At 41.0% G+C, this 14,212-nt stretch overlaps 1 long non-coding RNA gene across 2 annotated transcripts; it reads left to right on the top strand.

The window, feature by feature from the left end:
• Positions 1 to 356: 356 nt before the first annotated feature.
• On the top strand, positions 357 to 13,895 carry LOC125757688 (uncharacterized). 2 transcript variants are annotated; one of them, XR_007415437.1, is made up of 5 exons: positions 357 to 790; positions 1,642 to 1,770; positions 3,469 to 3,608; positions 9,045 to 9,145; positions 13,545 to 13,895. It is a non-coding gene; the product is annotated as an uncharacterized LOC125757688 (long non-coding RNA). The 2 variants fall into 2 exon arrangements; XR_007415438.1 differs by having other exon boundaries at positions 357 to 772; positions 1,622 to 1,770.
• Positions 13,896 to 14,212: the final 317 nt, after the last annotated feature.

The raw sequence follows: 14,212 nt of genomic DNA on the forward strand, positions 1-14,212 counted from the left end.
ATGAATATTTCAATCATTGTACTCAAACATTACTGCGTGAAAAAGAATGTTAATCAACTAGAACGGAAACCCCGAATTTCCTACATGTTTGTTCTCTACGCCAGCATGTGCCGTTCAGAAGAAGCTAATCTGCCCGCATAGTCTCCAGAGTTTTCTTTTCTTCGTTTTACAATTTATCAGCGCCATGTGTGGCCTACACGACGAGCTTATACCGCAACAAAAAGCTTGGCTTCACGGGAAACTCCACAGAGCGCAGGCTCACACGCGCGAAAGCACGCCAGCGAGCGGCAGCGCCGTCTGCACGCTGGATCGCGCAATCTTTCCACCTGGCAGGCGCGCTCACGACACTAAGGAGACCTTCCTAGCCCGTATAGTTCTGCGTTCGTGTGATCGTCGTGCCGAGTTCTGTTTGTGCGGTCGACTTTTAACGCGCTGCCTCGCATTGTGTGTATTGTGTGTTGTATTTCGTGGTTACTGACGTAAGCGCAACTATACGCGGTACCAGGCAAATAGTCACCAGATGCCGACCGTGCGACTTCAATCTCTGCGACTGCTTTGTTCGGTGTGACCGACGGACGCGATTCATAGTTTTGAAGAACACCTTCAAATGTTTCCGCACGTCAGTGAGTAGCAGCGCCGCAATCCTTTGTCGACGACGCGTTCTGTCGCCCTGGAAAATGCTTTGACGCTCGGGTACGGCCGGTAGCTCGGCGATTCCTCGCTTGGCGCACCATTGGAAACCGGCGGTCATCTAGCAGTGTACGCTGCCAGCGTATTTTTATTGCCAGAGGTAAGTGAACGTTACGCTTCGTACATTATGAGTTATTGTTATTGTAGTACGCCTTGTCGCCGAAGAAAATCGCATAACGTGTTGGTAGTGTATGCGGTTGTAGTTGTGAGGATTCTGCTCGCGCATGACATTTGTCAAGAACGTAGTCGGTAGTGTTATAAAGTTTTGGTAATTAGCTCGCTTGCACGCACTGCTCTACGCTAATATTTGCTGAAAGGAGACAACATTTTTGTCAGGCTCACCATTGTCATGCGTTTTATGCATGTCTCTCGACAAATTACTTGGAGTAACGCCGTGAAACCGAAGCTTCAACATCCATTTCGTTCGCACGAGCTCTGAAGGAATAATTATCAGCCACCGTGTGAATCGTGAATCGGTACAGTGGGAGAAATATAGTGTATTTAGGGATGTTTTCTTTAGGCGTGCATTTTATTTGTCATTATGTAACGTGACCCTCAAAAGCGTTAGGTTAGCATTCTTGGACATTGCTTATCATCTTTCAAGCAATAGATAACATAGATTTGCTAAAAATGCAATTTCTGCAGCATGACATTGTATTTTGTTCAATTGGTTTGCCCCATTTTTATCCTTTATGCACGTTCACCTAATTTGACAAGCCGTACTTTCAGCTGAATTTTCAATTGCTTTTAGCACTATATGTGCGTCCGTGTATTGAAGTCCCACCTCTCATCGCATAATAATAGCTTGTGAAGAACGACGCTTGTCTTGAATTAGCCATTTATCAGAGCTCTTCCTCCCTCCTCAAAGGGCAAGGTGCTGCTGGCACACCTGGTTCGGCTTTTCTTAACCTTTTTTTTTTGAATGCTGAAGTTTTTTGCAACGTACTGCAGGTAGCAAACAGCAGTGCCTCGACAAACAGTGGAGTGCTGACCATGCAGTCCAGAAGGTGGCTGAGGCAAGTATGCTATAGGAGGTGCTTATTCAGGCAGAAGAAATAAGCATCTGTAGCCAACGTAAAGGTAATGTACAAAGTTCCATTTAATGAAGAAGAATCTTGTTTTGAGCTAGTCATGTCGAAGGGAAACAATGAGCGCTAGATAAATGAGATGGAAATGCAGAGTAACAATGTTATGTATGCCAGCAACCAACTTAAGTTTATTCATGCAAAAGGGTTATTTCCAACTGGTTCATTTAGGGGAAGAGCCCACAGTTTCCACGAATGGGCATACCTGGTAGCCGTTGCACAACCTGTTACTGTGTTTTCGCACTCATTATTATGTGCCACTTGTGACGTTCCACCAAGGTGAAATTACTTCACATAAACAGCAGCGAGAAGGCTCTTGCTAGCCAGTTCAATTAAGACAGCGTTACCTTAGCTTTTAGTTCCAGTAAACCAGCTAAGCAGTATAGAAGAGCGTACTTCATGTTTGTCACCATGGACAGTGCATTTTGCCTGGGAACATGGCTTAGTTTTGCAAAGGAAAATGTTGCCTTTCTGTAAAACGTGGTACTGGGAAATGGCATTGTGCCAAAAATATTAAGGTTTATGACTTCTTGCAGCACGCATTGTTGTACAGGGATGTTAGCGTTTTCATAAATGCAGTGCATGGTGCTTGAAGAATATAGCGGCCCACTTTAAAATTTATAACTTCATGATTTCAGTATCTGGGACAGACTTTACTGTATACGATTTGTTTCTGGAAAGCTTCAACCTATCTTGCAATTCTTCAAGGCCAATACTGAATTTGCTGTGTACATTTGGCTGCACATTCTCATCACTTATGCTAAACAACAGGCTTGAGTGATGTGTGGAATTCCTGTCAATCAATTTTATTGATTACCTCGGACGATCTACTCTGCTTCCCACAGTTATTGGGTGCTTTGTGTGCATGTGCTATGCATGCTAGGAATGAAAACAGGGAATGCAGCTGGCAGCATCAACGAGTACAATGCCCATAGGCTATTATGAGGTGCGAAATGTTGCCACTGCTAGAATTTACATTATGTGTGCATGGTACAGCTGATTGTGTAATTTAGCACTTTCCAGCTACTTACGCAGTTGGAGCAGATGTCGATCATGTTTATTGTGGTATGGCACGGCCACCAAGTTCGTGCATTCTGCATACCAGGAAACCTGACACGAAGCAACGTATTGCTGTGATGGCAGCTAAGTGAGAACGAATGAGTTTGTCTTCTCTGTACATTTGTCAATATCATTACACAGGCTTGTTAAGTGCATTCAAGCGGCTTTAGCAATGCACTTGCAGCTACAGAGCCAGTAAAGGCAGCCAATTTCATCATCAGAGTTCACTCTGCAAATCCCACTTTCCATAAAGGGCATTGTTTTGTGATAGCTTAAGGTCAAAACTTGCTCAATTAAACACTTCTTGGTGTCTGACATTACATGAATTATGATAATTGTTATATCTCATGTGAAATTATGCCATTGTTTTTTTTTCATATTCTTACTTTGCATACACACTTTACGACTGCACCCTCCCCAACCGAATCTTTACTAGTGCTACATTCTGTTATGGGTGAAAACAATTATTGAACTAAAAAACAGGCCAAGGAAAGCAGTATGATGCCCTGTAATGTAGGAGGATGCCGCTATTGCAGTGTTTAGTCTAGAGCTGAATTTAAGAAAGGGCAGCAATGTAGGTCATCTGTGGATATTTGCAGAACATAATTGTGTTGTGGTCATTTTGTTATCGCAGGAAGCATCTTCAAAAAGCAGTGCTACAAGGATGTGAGCAGCAGTTTCCCTTTAACGAACGGGTCAAATTCATGGAAGCCACGTGCCTGCTGCTTCTGGCCTACACAAACATGCAGCCACCATAGTAAAGTTCTTGCAAAGGTGTGAGACATCCCTCTTGCTGCATGGATTGAGCATGTTAATTGCCTGTTTTTTATAGCTTATAGTAATATGTCTACAAGTGTACTTCCTTCTAGTGTATATTTACATTCTCTTAAAGGGCCAGTCAGCAAGCTCCGACTTCTTTTTTTACACCTCCCAAACAAGCTCGCTAATTCGTACAGAGGGCCGCAGGAATCACATTGTCCGAATGTCAGACACTCCACTTCTAAAAACAATAACCGCACCTCCTCTTCAGCGCTTGACCAGTCCTCTTTGCTAGCGAAGTGGTGTAATGTTGCCTATGAGCAACATTAAGTAACGCTGACTGTTGAATAGTCCTCTGCAATACGAAACGGCATTTTGGCTTTGTGATGATGCAGTATCTGTGGTTGTCACAAGAGTTGCGAATTGGTTTATCTCGCCAGTGCTTTTACTGTGCTTCCTCACCGCACCGCTCTGGCACAGTGGCACATCGAGGAAGCCCCTCTTCAGGACGGTCAGGCTGAGCGAGAAACTGAAACCAGCTGGAATGTTCGTTCTATCCCCTGTGGCTTCATTATTACACCACTTAATGAAAAAATTCATGTGACAACATGTTCACGTTGTACAAGCGTGCAGTTGTCACAAATTTTAGACTCCGGGGTTGTTTAGGGGCCCTTTAGCCTTAAATTATGAATGGTAAATTCACACGTCACGTGGTTTTCTTGCTTTATTTTTTGCAATGCTGATTTTTCAAAATAGCATGTCAGCTTCTGTGAGTGGTAATTTATACATTTATTTATTTATTTATTTATTTATTTATTTATTTATTTCAGTACCTTCAGGGCCCGAAGGCGTTACAGAAGGGAGTGGGTAAGATTATACATAGTAATAGGAAAAATAAGAGTGAACAAAGAAAAATGCTGCTAAGAGTAAACATCGCATTCAACAGCATCCTTAAAAGCAGTGACATCGGTCAATTGCGCAACAGAGGAGGGTAGGTGGTTCCATTCATTCGAGGTAGTGGGAATAAAGGAATCGTGAAAGAACTTGGTATGTGAAAAAGGAATGTGTACTTTGTGGGGATGGTCACATCTATATGACATGTAGTGTGGTTTGGAAAGAAGGTCTTGTTTTAGTTGTGGATTGTGGTAAATTTTATAAAAAAGAACAAGACGAGACACTTTCCTGCGCGAACAAAGAAGTGGAAGGCCCAAAACTGTTTTCATAGATGATACACTAGATATGCGTGCATAGTCTGAAAGGATGAAACGTGCACTCCGATTTTGGACGGATTCTAAGGTTTCAACTAGTGTGTTAGTGCCGGGATCCCATACAGCGCTTGCATACTCGAGCTTAGGACGGACAAGGGTTTTATATAGTATGAGTTTAAGGGCTGAAGGTACCCTTGAAAAGTGTCTTCGTAGGTAGCCAAGAGTGCGATTGGCATTGTTAGTTACGTGGGTGACATGAGTGTGCCATGAGAGATTAGAGGTAAATTTTACTCCAAGATACTTGTAGCATGAAACACTTTCTAAAACACTATCGTTAATTAGGTATTCGGGAACATCAATAGAACTAGAGGTGCGAGAAACTCGCATTACCTTGCATTTATTAGCGTTAAGTCGCATGTTCCATCTAGTGCACCAGGAAGAAACTTCATTAAGATCTTGTTGCAGGAAATTAGCGTCAGTATTAGTGCAAGCATTTCTATAAATAACACAGTCATCAGCAAATAATTTAATTGATGATAGAATATTATTAGGCAGGTCATTGATGTAAACAAGAAAGAGAAGAGGGCCCAAAACTGACCCCTGTGGCACACCAGAAGTGACAGGAGACTCTTGTGAATTGTTATTGTTGGTGGTGACAAACTGAGTTCGGTTAGCGAGAAAGTATTCGATCCATCTTAATATATTGCGGTCAATGTTTAATTTACTTAGCTTAAAACAGAGTAACTGGTGAGAAACAAGATCAAAAGCTTTAGAGAAGTCCAAGAATATACAATCAATGATTAGTCCGCTGTCCAATGCCGCAAAAAGGTCATGTGTAAACGAGACCAGTTGTGTTTCACATGAAAAATGTTTACGGAAGCCATGTTGATTGGGAGAGAAGAATGAATTTGTATCTAGAAAGGTTACGAGATGAGAATAAATTATGTGTTCTAAAAGCTTACAAGGTACACTGGTGAGGGATATTGGTCGGTAATTCAAAGGGGACTGTGCATCACCAGATTTAAATAATGGTACCACCTTGCCCACCTTCCAGTCACGTGGTAAAGAACAGGATTCTAAGGACTGGGAAAACAGTTTTGACAAAAATATTGAAGAATAAACATCCGTACTTTTCAAAAACTTTGGAGTGATGCCGTCCACTCCGCAAGACGAAGACAGGTTCAGGCCACGAATTAGCTTCTGTACACCATCAAAATCAATAACAACAGGATCCATAACGGGGAAGTTATGTTCAGTAATACAGGGAAAAGACACAGCTGATGATAGAAAGGATTTAGAAAATACATGATTGAGCACAGAACAACACTCAGAACTCGGAATTGGTACGCCGTTGCTGTCACTTAAAGATATTATATTCTGTTTATGACCACCTACGACGTTCCAAAACTTTTTCGCGTTCGTTACAAGTAACGAGGGAAGTGTGTTTTTATAAAACGTTTCCTTGGTTTTCTCGACTGCCTCCTTATACTGCGTAGTACATTCACGATAAGCGCTCCATCAACTAGATTCATTACTCTGTTTGGCTTTTTTAAACGCGCGCTTCTTCCTATTTAACAGGCGATTTAACAAAGAAGTAAACCAAGGGGACCGATGTTTACCTGAAATAGCACGCAGTGGGATGTACCTGTCAACCAGACTTGCAACTTTATCTTTAAAAATATTCCAGTTGGTTTCAACAGACCGTTCTTCAAATTTTAGCATGTAGTCGTCAAGGAACACACTAAGTTCGCGGTTAATTGCCGCAAAATCTGCCCTGTTGTAATTTCTAATAAGCTTCGGTTGGCGAACAGGGTGTTTAACTTTACCGTGAATGGTAAAGTATACGAAAGAATGATCGCTTAAACCAGGTAAAAAGCATAGTTCATGAACCATATCGGGGAAAGTGGTTAAGACGAGGTCGAGTGTATTTGCGCATGTCGAAGTTGTTCTGGTTGGTTCGGTGATAACTTGTGAAAGATGAAAGTCATGGCACAGCTTTACGAATTCTGAGGATTCACGGGATAAGTTGCTTTGGAGAGCACCTGTGGAAGACCACTTAATGCTTGGAAAGTTGAAATCACCCAACAAAAATAAAGGCGCGTATGGGAATCGGGCAATAACATAAGACAATGTGTCATGCAAATCAGTGCAAAACGAGGAAGAAAAAACAGGCGGTCGGTAGCAGCAGCAAAAAATAATGTTACGGTGGTTGATGCGTACGCACACACAAATAAGCTCTAAGGAACACGTGGTAGGTACAACGTATGAGTGCAAGTGATCTGAAACGGCGATTAAAACACCTCCTCCCTGTCTATTATCGCGATCACAACGATAGATGTTGAAGGCCACGTTACATTCAAGTATTTCGTCGTTAGTAATACTTGGGGAAAGCCACGTTTCGGTGAGCGCTGCTATATCAGCATTACACGTGTCGATAAGGGAGGAGAGGTCAGTTCGCTTGTTCATTACACTGCGTACATTTGAAAAAAGAAAAGAAACATTTCGACCGGTAACCTCGGGAACATGTTGCTCACAGGCCGATAGCTACGCGGAAGAGGCCTGTTCATCGGATAAAGTAGTAGCGTCCTTCACAAGAGGCGCTTCGCTGCCGTCCGTGTTTATTTCGCATACGCTACCACATGACGGGAAATAAGCATAACACTTTTTATTAATAAATAATTTATCATACAAAACATCCTGCTATATTCAACAAGTGTTATTATAGATTTTTCATGGCACCAGAGCCACCTGCTTTTTGCCGTGTGGCAGCTACATGGAAGTTCATTGCTATGCTGCTTTGTTTAACTGATATCTTTTCAATCAATGCGTTTCACAGTCCAGGGTGTTTGGTGTATTTGCATCTTGATGTGTTTAATATCATACAAGTGATGGATTTTTTCTGTCTTCTAGTGTTTACTTTGCAGCTATTTAACTGTGGTTTTCAGGGGCATATCTAGACAGGAACATCAATTCTGCTAAGCTTTGGTTCGAAAAGAGACGCTGAACAGGAGTTCCTTAGGTGCATGCCCTGAGCACCAGCCCTTTGGATTACAGAAATATCTAAACTGCATAATGTCTGCAGCTCCTTGCTTAATTGCATGTCTTTCTTCAACCTACAGCTCTTTCCATAATCCTTAACATTAACCTACATTACCAAGTGAACATCCCCCGCTGCAATACAGTAGTGGTTATAATGGTCAGCTGCTGATCTGAACTGTGCGGGTTCGATCCTTGATGGAGTGGTTGCACTTTCGGTGGAGGTGCAAATCCTAGAGGTTCCTGTGCTTTTAATTTCACGTTTACATACAGAACCCCATTGTTATTATTACATCAGCAAGTGGACAGAGTGGTAATTCTAGATTGTATACATATTTAGTATAACAGACAGCTGAGCTGGTTGGTAGGTATTCATGTTAAAAAGGCAGGGCATGCAAACATGGACACAAGAGAGAAACCAAGACACCACTAACGCCAACTGGAAAGGTGGACAGTGCCACAAAATAAAGTAGACACAGAAACTTATCTGTGCATGCCCAGGCAAGAGGCGATACCTATCAATCTGGCACGTGCGATAGTCTACGTGAGAGATAACTGCTCAAGCATTTGATTTCTTCTTTATGCTAGTTAATCGACGGTTGGCTCTCTTGTGCACTGCCATTATCGATATGCCAGGCCTCGACAATTGGACGCATTTCTTCATTCATGTGCTTGTACAAAACTGCATTCATTGAATTTTGGCGTGCATTTATGCTCTCAACAATGTAAAGGTAGATTAGGTGATGAGCCTCCAGTTAGTGATCTCAGCGTTTTAGGTGTCTTGACTCTCTTGTGTCCATGTTTGCATGCCCCATCTTTTTAACATGTATTCATATAGTGCGTAAGAGAAATAGGTTATCTAGTGAGTTATTTGGAAAGTAAGTTTAGGGCGAACACCAATATAGCAGTGTAAATTAAATTTAAGCGATGAATGCATCGGGCTGGATTAGAAAACAATATAATGGCGAAATATAGCCGTTTGCTCTTTGCTTATACTTGTCTCAGTTTCTTGTCTCGTATGCTTTGACAATGACCAGGTGTCGTGTTGGATGCTACCCATTGGTTATGAGCTATACATAGACAAAGCAGAGGCTGTTTGGATGCTTTCTAAACAGCTACCTCATGGGGAGAGAAAAGTTCATTTGGGTTATGTGAGGCATGCTAAAAAAAAGTCGACTTGTTTCTGATGTTTTTGTTTTCCTGGCAGACATTCTACACGAACTTGCCCAAAGGCGGAAGGAAGGCACGCACAGATGGACGCACACAGATCATGGGGCTGCCGTAGAAGCTGTGAATGAGCATTAACCTGTGAGTATGTGTCTTAAACATTTTGCTGAAGCCTTTTATTTTGGCTGAACATTCTTATCGATGCTTTGTATTCCCTGATTTGTAGTGCAATATTGTTACACCCTGTTGCTTTCACAACAGAGCCCTTTAGTCTGGTACAAGGCCCAAAAGTTCGACCTAGATGACCAAATTGCGGCAGCTAGTTGTTCCACAATTAATGCATTAGTGTAAAAAACGCAATAGACGGAGCACAAGAAAAAGGAAGACACAAACAGTGCTGTGCTCGTGTGCTCAGTCTTCTGCACTGCTTTGTTTACGCTCTGTCATACCAATAGACACAAGCATCCATTTTAGCTTATGTAGTAGTCCAGCTCATACACTTGGTAACGTTCTCCAACGGCAGGATTACCGGATATCTGGCTTGTGAAGTCCATCTAAAGTGCATGCCTGTTCGTGTAGGCTTGTGTGCATCCACCATTGAGATGGAAATGCAGCTGTGTTTTAATATTTTAGCCAGTATAGCTCGTGAATGGAATTTGGAGCTGTGACAGCAACACTTTTAGAGGGGGCGAGTTACTAAATTATTGTGTATTTCTCGATGTTTGCATGTTATAAAAACATAGCTGGTTAAAATTAGTCCAGATTTTACGCTATTTCTTAACATATGACCTTCCGTACTGTTCGAAGGCATTGAACCATATGAAATGCTTTGTGCCTTTGTGTGTGTGCCGAAGGTTAGGAGTCATTATACTAGAGATAGATAAAAATAGGTCAGAGGTTAAAGTAAATTTTTCGCAATCAACTTCTTGTGGGCAGTTATTCAGAGCAGGGTTTTGAAGTAATTTAGCAATACAAGCAGATTAGTGCTTCATTTTAGTGTCTGACAGTGCACACTGTTTTATTTTAGTACCTATTTGGGTCATTTCACGCCAGTGTGCCAGGTCGTTTTTGACCATTTCCAATATTTTGTAAAACTGGTGCTGTTATGTTTCAGTGTGGGAAGTAGTCATTCAAGCGTTATTTTTGGGGAAAGAATTGCATGATGCAGCAAAGACCTTTCAAACTTTGCATGCAGAAATGAAGCTGTGTCAGGCAAATTAATTGACACATGGTTATTGCGTCGAGCTATTACTACAAAGCATTTGTTTCTTTAACATAGTCACCAATCTTTCATGACTATGATAGTCGAATTTATTTGATTTCAATTTATGCTATTTGCAGTCGTGAGTGAACATTGCAAAATGCACCATTTTTAAGTATATTGTAAAAAAGACTGAATGTTTCATGTGAAATATATTCACAGTATGCGTTCAGTGCATATACCAAGGGTTGAAAATGCTGCTGGCAAAAAGAAGCAAAATGTCTTCAAATTGGCACTTGGAAGAAGTAGTGTTTGAACCCATATTGCGGGCTCTCTTTCACTGTGTAGCAATCCCAGCTAAAATGTTGCCTACACATCATAGTGTGCTTTCCTCGTGCGATAATTTAGACAAAGTTTTTAAGGTGTAATATTATCTTCAACGAAAAATAATTTTTTCAAATGAAAAATAACAAGGCTGTGGGAAGTTTCTTGGAGCTTTGCCTTCACTGCACAGCACATCATTGTTCTTGCATGGTATTTCAGACAGAAGTATTGCTTAAATCTGCAACATTTAGACTTGCACTATATGAGCACAGGGGCACCCGCGTGAATCCTGTGCCAATGTGCTGTGCAGCGAAGGTCAAGGAACGAGACTCTGTGCAGGCTAGGGATTATTCACTTCAGTAAATTTTTCCTTGCTTACAACCAAGCAGTATATATATTTTTTTAAATGGAATATAAATTGCCAGCAAAGTATACCACACAATAATGTCTTGGCGACATTTCTGTTTGGAATGCTACATAGCAAAAGCTAAGCTGCAATATGGGTCAAAAGCTATTTTTTCCGACTGTAACAGTTTGGGTGGAACGTTTCTGATTATTTTGTTTTTATAGTAGTTTTATGACAAAGTGGATATCTATTTACTTATTTATTTATTACTTGACAATACTGCTGACACCAGTAAGCAGTATTGCAAAGTGGGCTACAGTGATAAGTTGCACATAAAATGATCTTGCTAAGCAAAAACAGGAGCATAACATATACAAAACACAAGATAAACCAAGAACATCTATACAACCGTCTTAAGGAAAATGATAAGGGAACAGCACAAAATACAAAGGCAATGAACTTTGGAAATCAACCTTCGGTATTCCATACGAAAGAATTAGTCTTTCTTCTGATAAATGTTAACATTAGAACTTCAGCATTTTGCAGTGTTTCCTTATGGCTGAAAAAATGTAACTTGAAATGCAAATTAGTAAACTATTTTAGCCATGAAACACTGCCACCTTCAGATTAAAGAAAGAGATATTCTGCATTAAAACGGGAACAAACAGCGCTGGACACGGGACGAAGAAAGAACAATAGACGAGGGTGCTGTCGCCTTCGTCTACCTTTTTTTTCCGTCCCGTGCCCAGCGCTGTTTGTTCCCGTTGTAATCATGTACTAACCAGCCCAGTTAGGTGCTATCCTGAAATATTTTGCTCTAATTGCTCAAAGCAATAACTTTGTATAAGTTATCTTGCATGACGCAGTTTCACATCTGTAGATGGATGGATGCTATGTGTGTTCCCTTTAAAGCGAAGCATTGACATGCAAGTGGCCAAGCTCAATTTTTGAATTGGCTTAATGCCTTTCCTACCTGAATTAAATTTCTTTCCTTAAAAAAAAACTTATAATAGGTAGCTTATTTTTCGGCATTGTACAAAAGACCCTGCAAGTTTGTTTTTGGCTGTTCTCGCTGCTTTTCCACTACCAATCCTCCATCTGTCTTTTACTGATTTCTCTTGTGGATGTGTTCATCTTTATCAAGCTTTCTCTAAGCCTAGGGCTTCATGAGAGCTAGTTCCCAACACGTACATGGGTGGACATTTTACATTTATTTAAAAGGTGGTCCGTCATTTCCATATCTCTCTCACAATCAGTGCATGTGACGCCTACTTACTGGATCTCACTTTATGACTGCATATTCTAAGACAAGATTAACTCGCTTCAGACATTGCACTAGCTTATCATATGCTTCCCTCCTTACTTCGTCCTTATTCTTGCGATAGTTACTCAGAGCTTTTCATTTTTAGTATTTGCTATCCATTAAATCATCTCCACCTCTCTGACTTTGCACCTAACGCTTATCGTGCATAAAGTTTAATGCATGCTCTCAGCATCACGAAATTTCGTCCTGGAAATTAGCACTTGACCACAGGTATGATCTTTTTAGCAGCATGATCTTTTTCAACAGCAAAGGAGTTCGTTAAAAAACCACCTTTTATACTTAAAATGGGGATGACTAATTCCATACCTCGTTTATTAAAGTTAACCTCTTTCAATTTCCTTACGCTTGTTCTTTGTGTTGTGCTTGCCTCATGGTTTGCAGTCTTTATGGATCTGGTATATTTAAAGAGTTGAATAGCCGGTCACCTGCTTATGACACTGCAGCTTAAGTATTGCACCCACTATCATTGCCATAGTAGCATTTGGTACAGTAGAGGTTTGTAATGAATGTAACGAGATGTGCAGCTCATGAAATAATTGTTGAACAACGAATGTTGTTGGAGCTAGTGATTCAACAAGAGGACTCCTCTTTAGAGGGGCAACGAATTGCATCAAGGTTGCTGCAACAACTTAGACACATCAATTTGTTGAAACATTGGCTCCAACAACACGCTTTGTTCAATGGTTTGACATTTATTCAAGCCGCCATCTTCAGCTCAACTTTTGTCGCGTTAAGATGTACAGGATATACAACTGTCATGTTGTTTTCTGATAGAATTCAAGAGCTATTGACAGCAAGCCTTGCTTCTCAATTTAATTCTCATCCTTTACGTTTACGCTTTAATCTTTGTCATCTTCAGCCTTATTATATGTGCACTGCAGCAGTAGCCCTTCGCAGTGGTCTACAATTTGCATCGTCTTGTGCGAGCCGATTCCATTTTATACATGCGCAATTCTTCATTTCTTCACCCACATAACTCTCGGCTTTCTCGGCAGCATTAAGTACGAAAATTGTAACTGTTAAGACTTTTGCTTCAACATCATGACAATAATTGAATAGAATTGGTAATGCACGTAAATAAATACTCTTGCAGTTAGAACGTAGTGTGTTTAACCCTGAGTTCTTGTGTACTATAGCAATAAGTCTTCGTGAAATCATGCTGCTTGTTCTTCATATAATTAGAACGAGTCCAGAAATATCTGCAAAATACCGTTTCTGCTTTTTTGATTTCTGAAACAGTGATGCTAAGGGAGGCCATGTGCACATGCACCATGGCAATGTTTAAATGTGTATAAATTCTGAACATTGCTGTTGCTCTAGGTGTTTCCTTTCACTTCCTTTTCAGACGTACAGAAAGGAGCGAAGTGGAGCTGTCCATGGGCCGTGCACACAATTTCATAAGCAGGCTTGCAACACTTTTGACAAATATGTTCCTGAATACATCTGCCAAAGTGGCATTTAAAGAAGCATGTAGTAGTGTACTTCACTGTTTATTTGGCATGAAGCAGCAGGTATGCTTCCGTCATCAGCAAGTTCACACAGTACAGTGCATCTACACATGGCATGCTACCCCCACATCTACCAGCTCGGGATGTGTAGCTTGATTGTAAAATGTTTACTTTGACTTAACACAACAATTATTAACAAAATGACATGAAAGTTTTGCCATCTATGCAGGCGACATTCTCAGTATACGCTGCCAAATATAAGCGGAGTTTGACCAGTCTATTAGTCGCACATTTCCTTGTAAACATCTCGTAGAGGGCTGCTGTTGTTGTTGCAAGCCAATGCGCCGTGATGAATGAACCATGATTCCAAGATTTTTCTTTTCCTCCGACCTTTGTACACGAGGTAGCATCGTCGAATTGATTAGGTCAAAGTTATGCCTTGTCATTCAGCAGCGTTCAACAAGCTCCGTCTTAGAACATGTTGCATGGGTGGTTTTCGCAACATCCTCTTTGTGTTCTTTAACCTTCGATTACCTTCTTCAACCCATTTCGCCTATGCAAGTTG

The sequence above is a fragment of the Rhipicephalus sanguineus genome, chromosome 3 (assembly GCF_013339695.2).
Source record: "Rhipicephalus sanguineus isolate Rsan-2018 chromosome 3, BIME_Rsan_1.4, whole genome shotgun sequence".
In the NCBI taxonomy this organism is placed as follows: domain Eukaryota; kingdom Metazoa; phylum Arthropoda; class Arachnida; order Ixodida; family Ixodidae; genus Rhipicephalus; species Rhipicephalus sanguineus.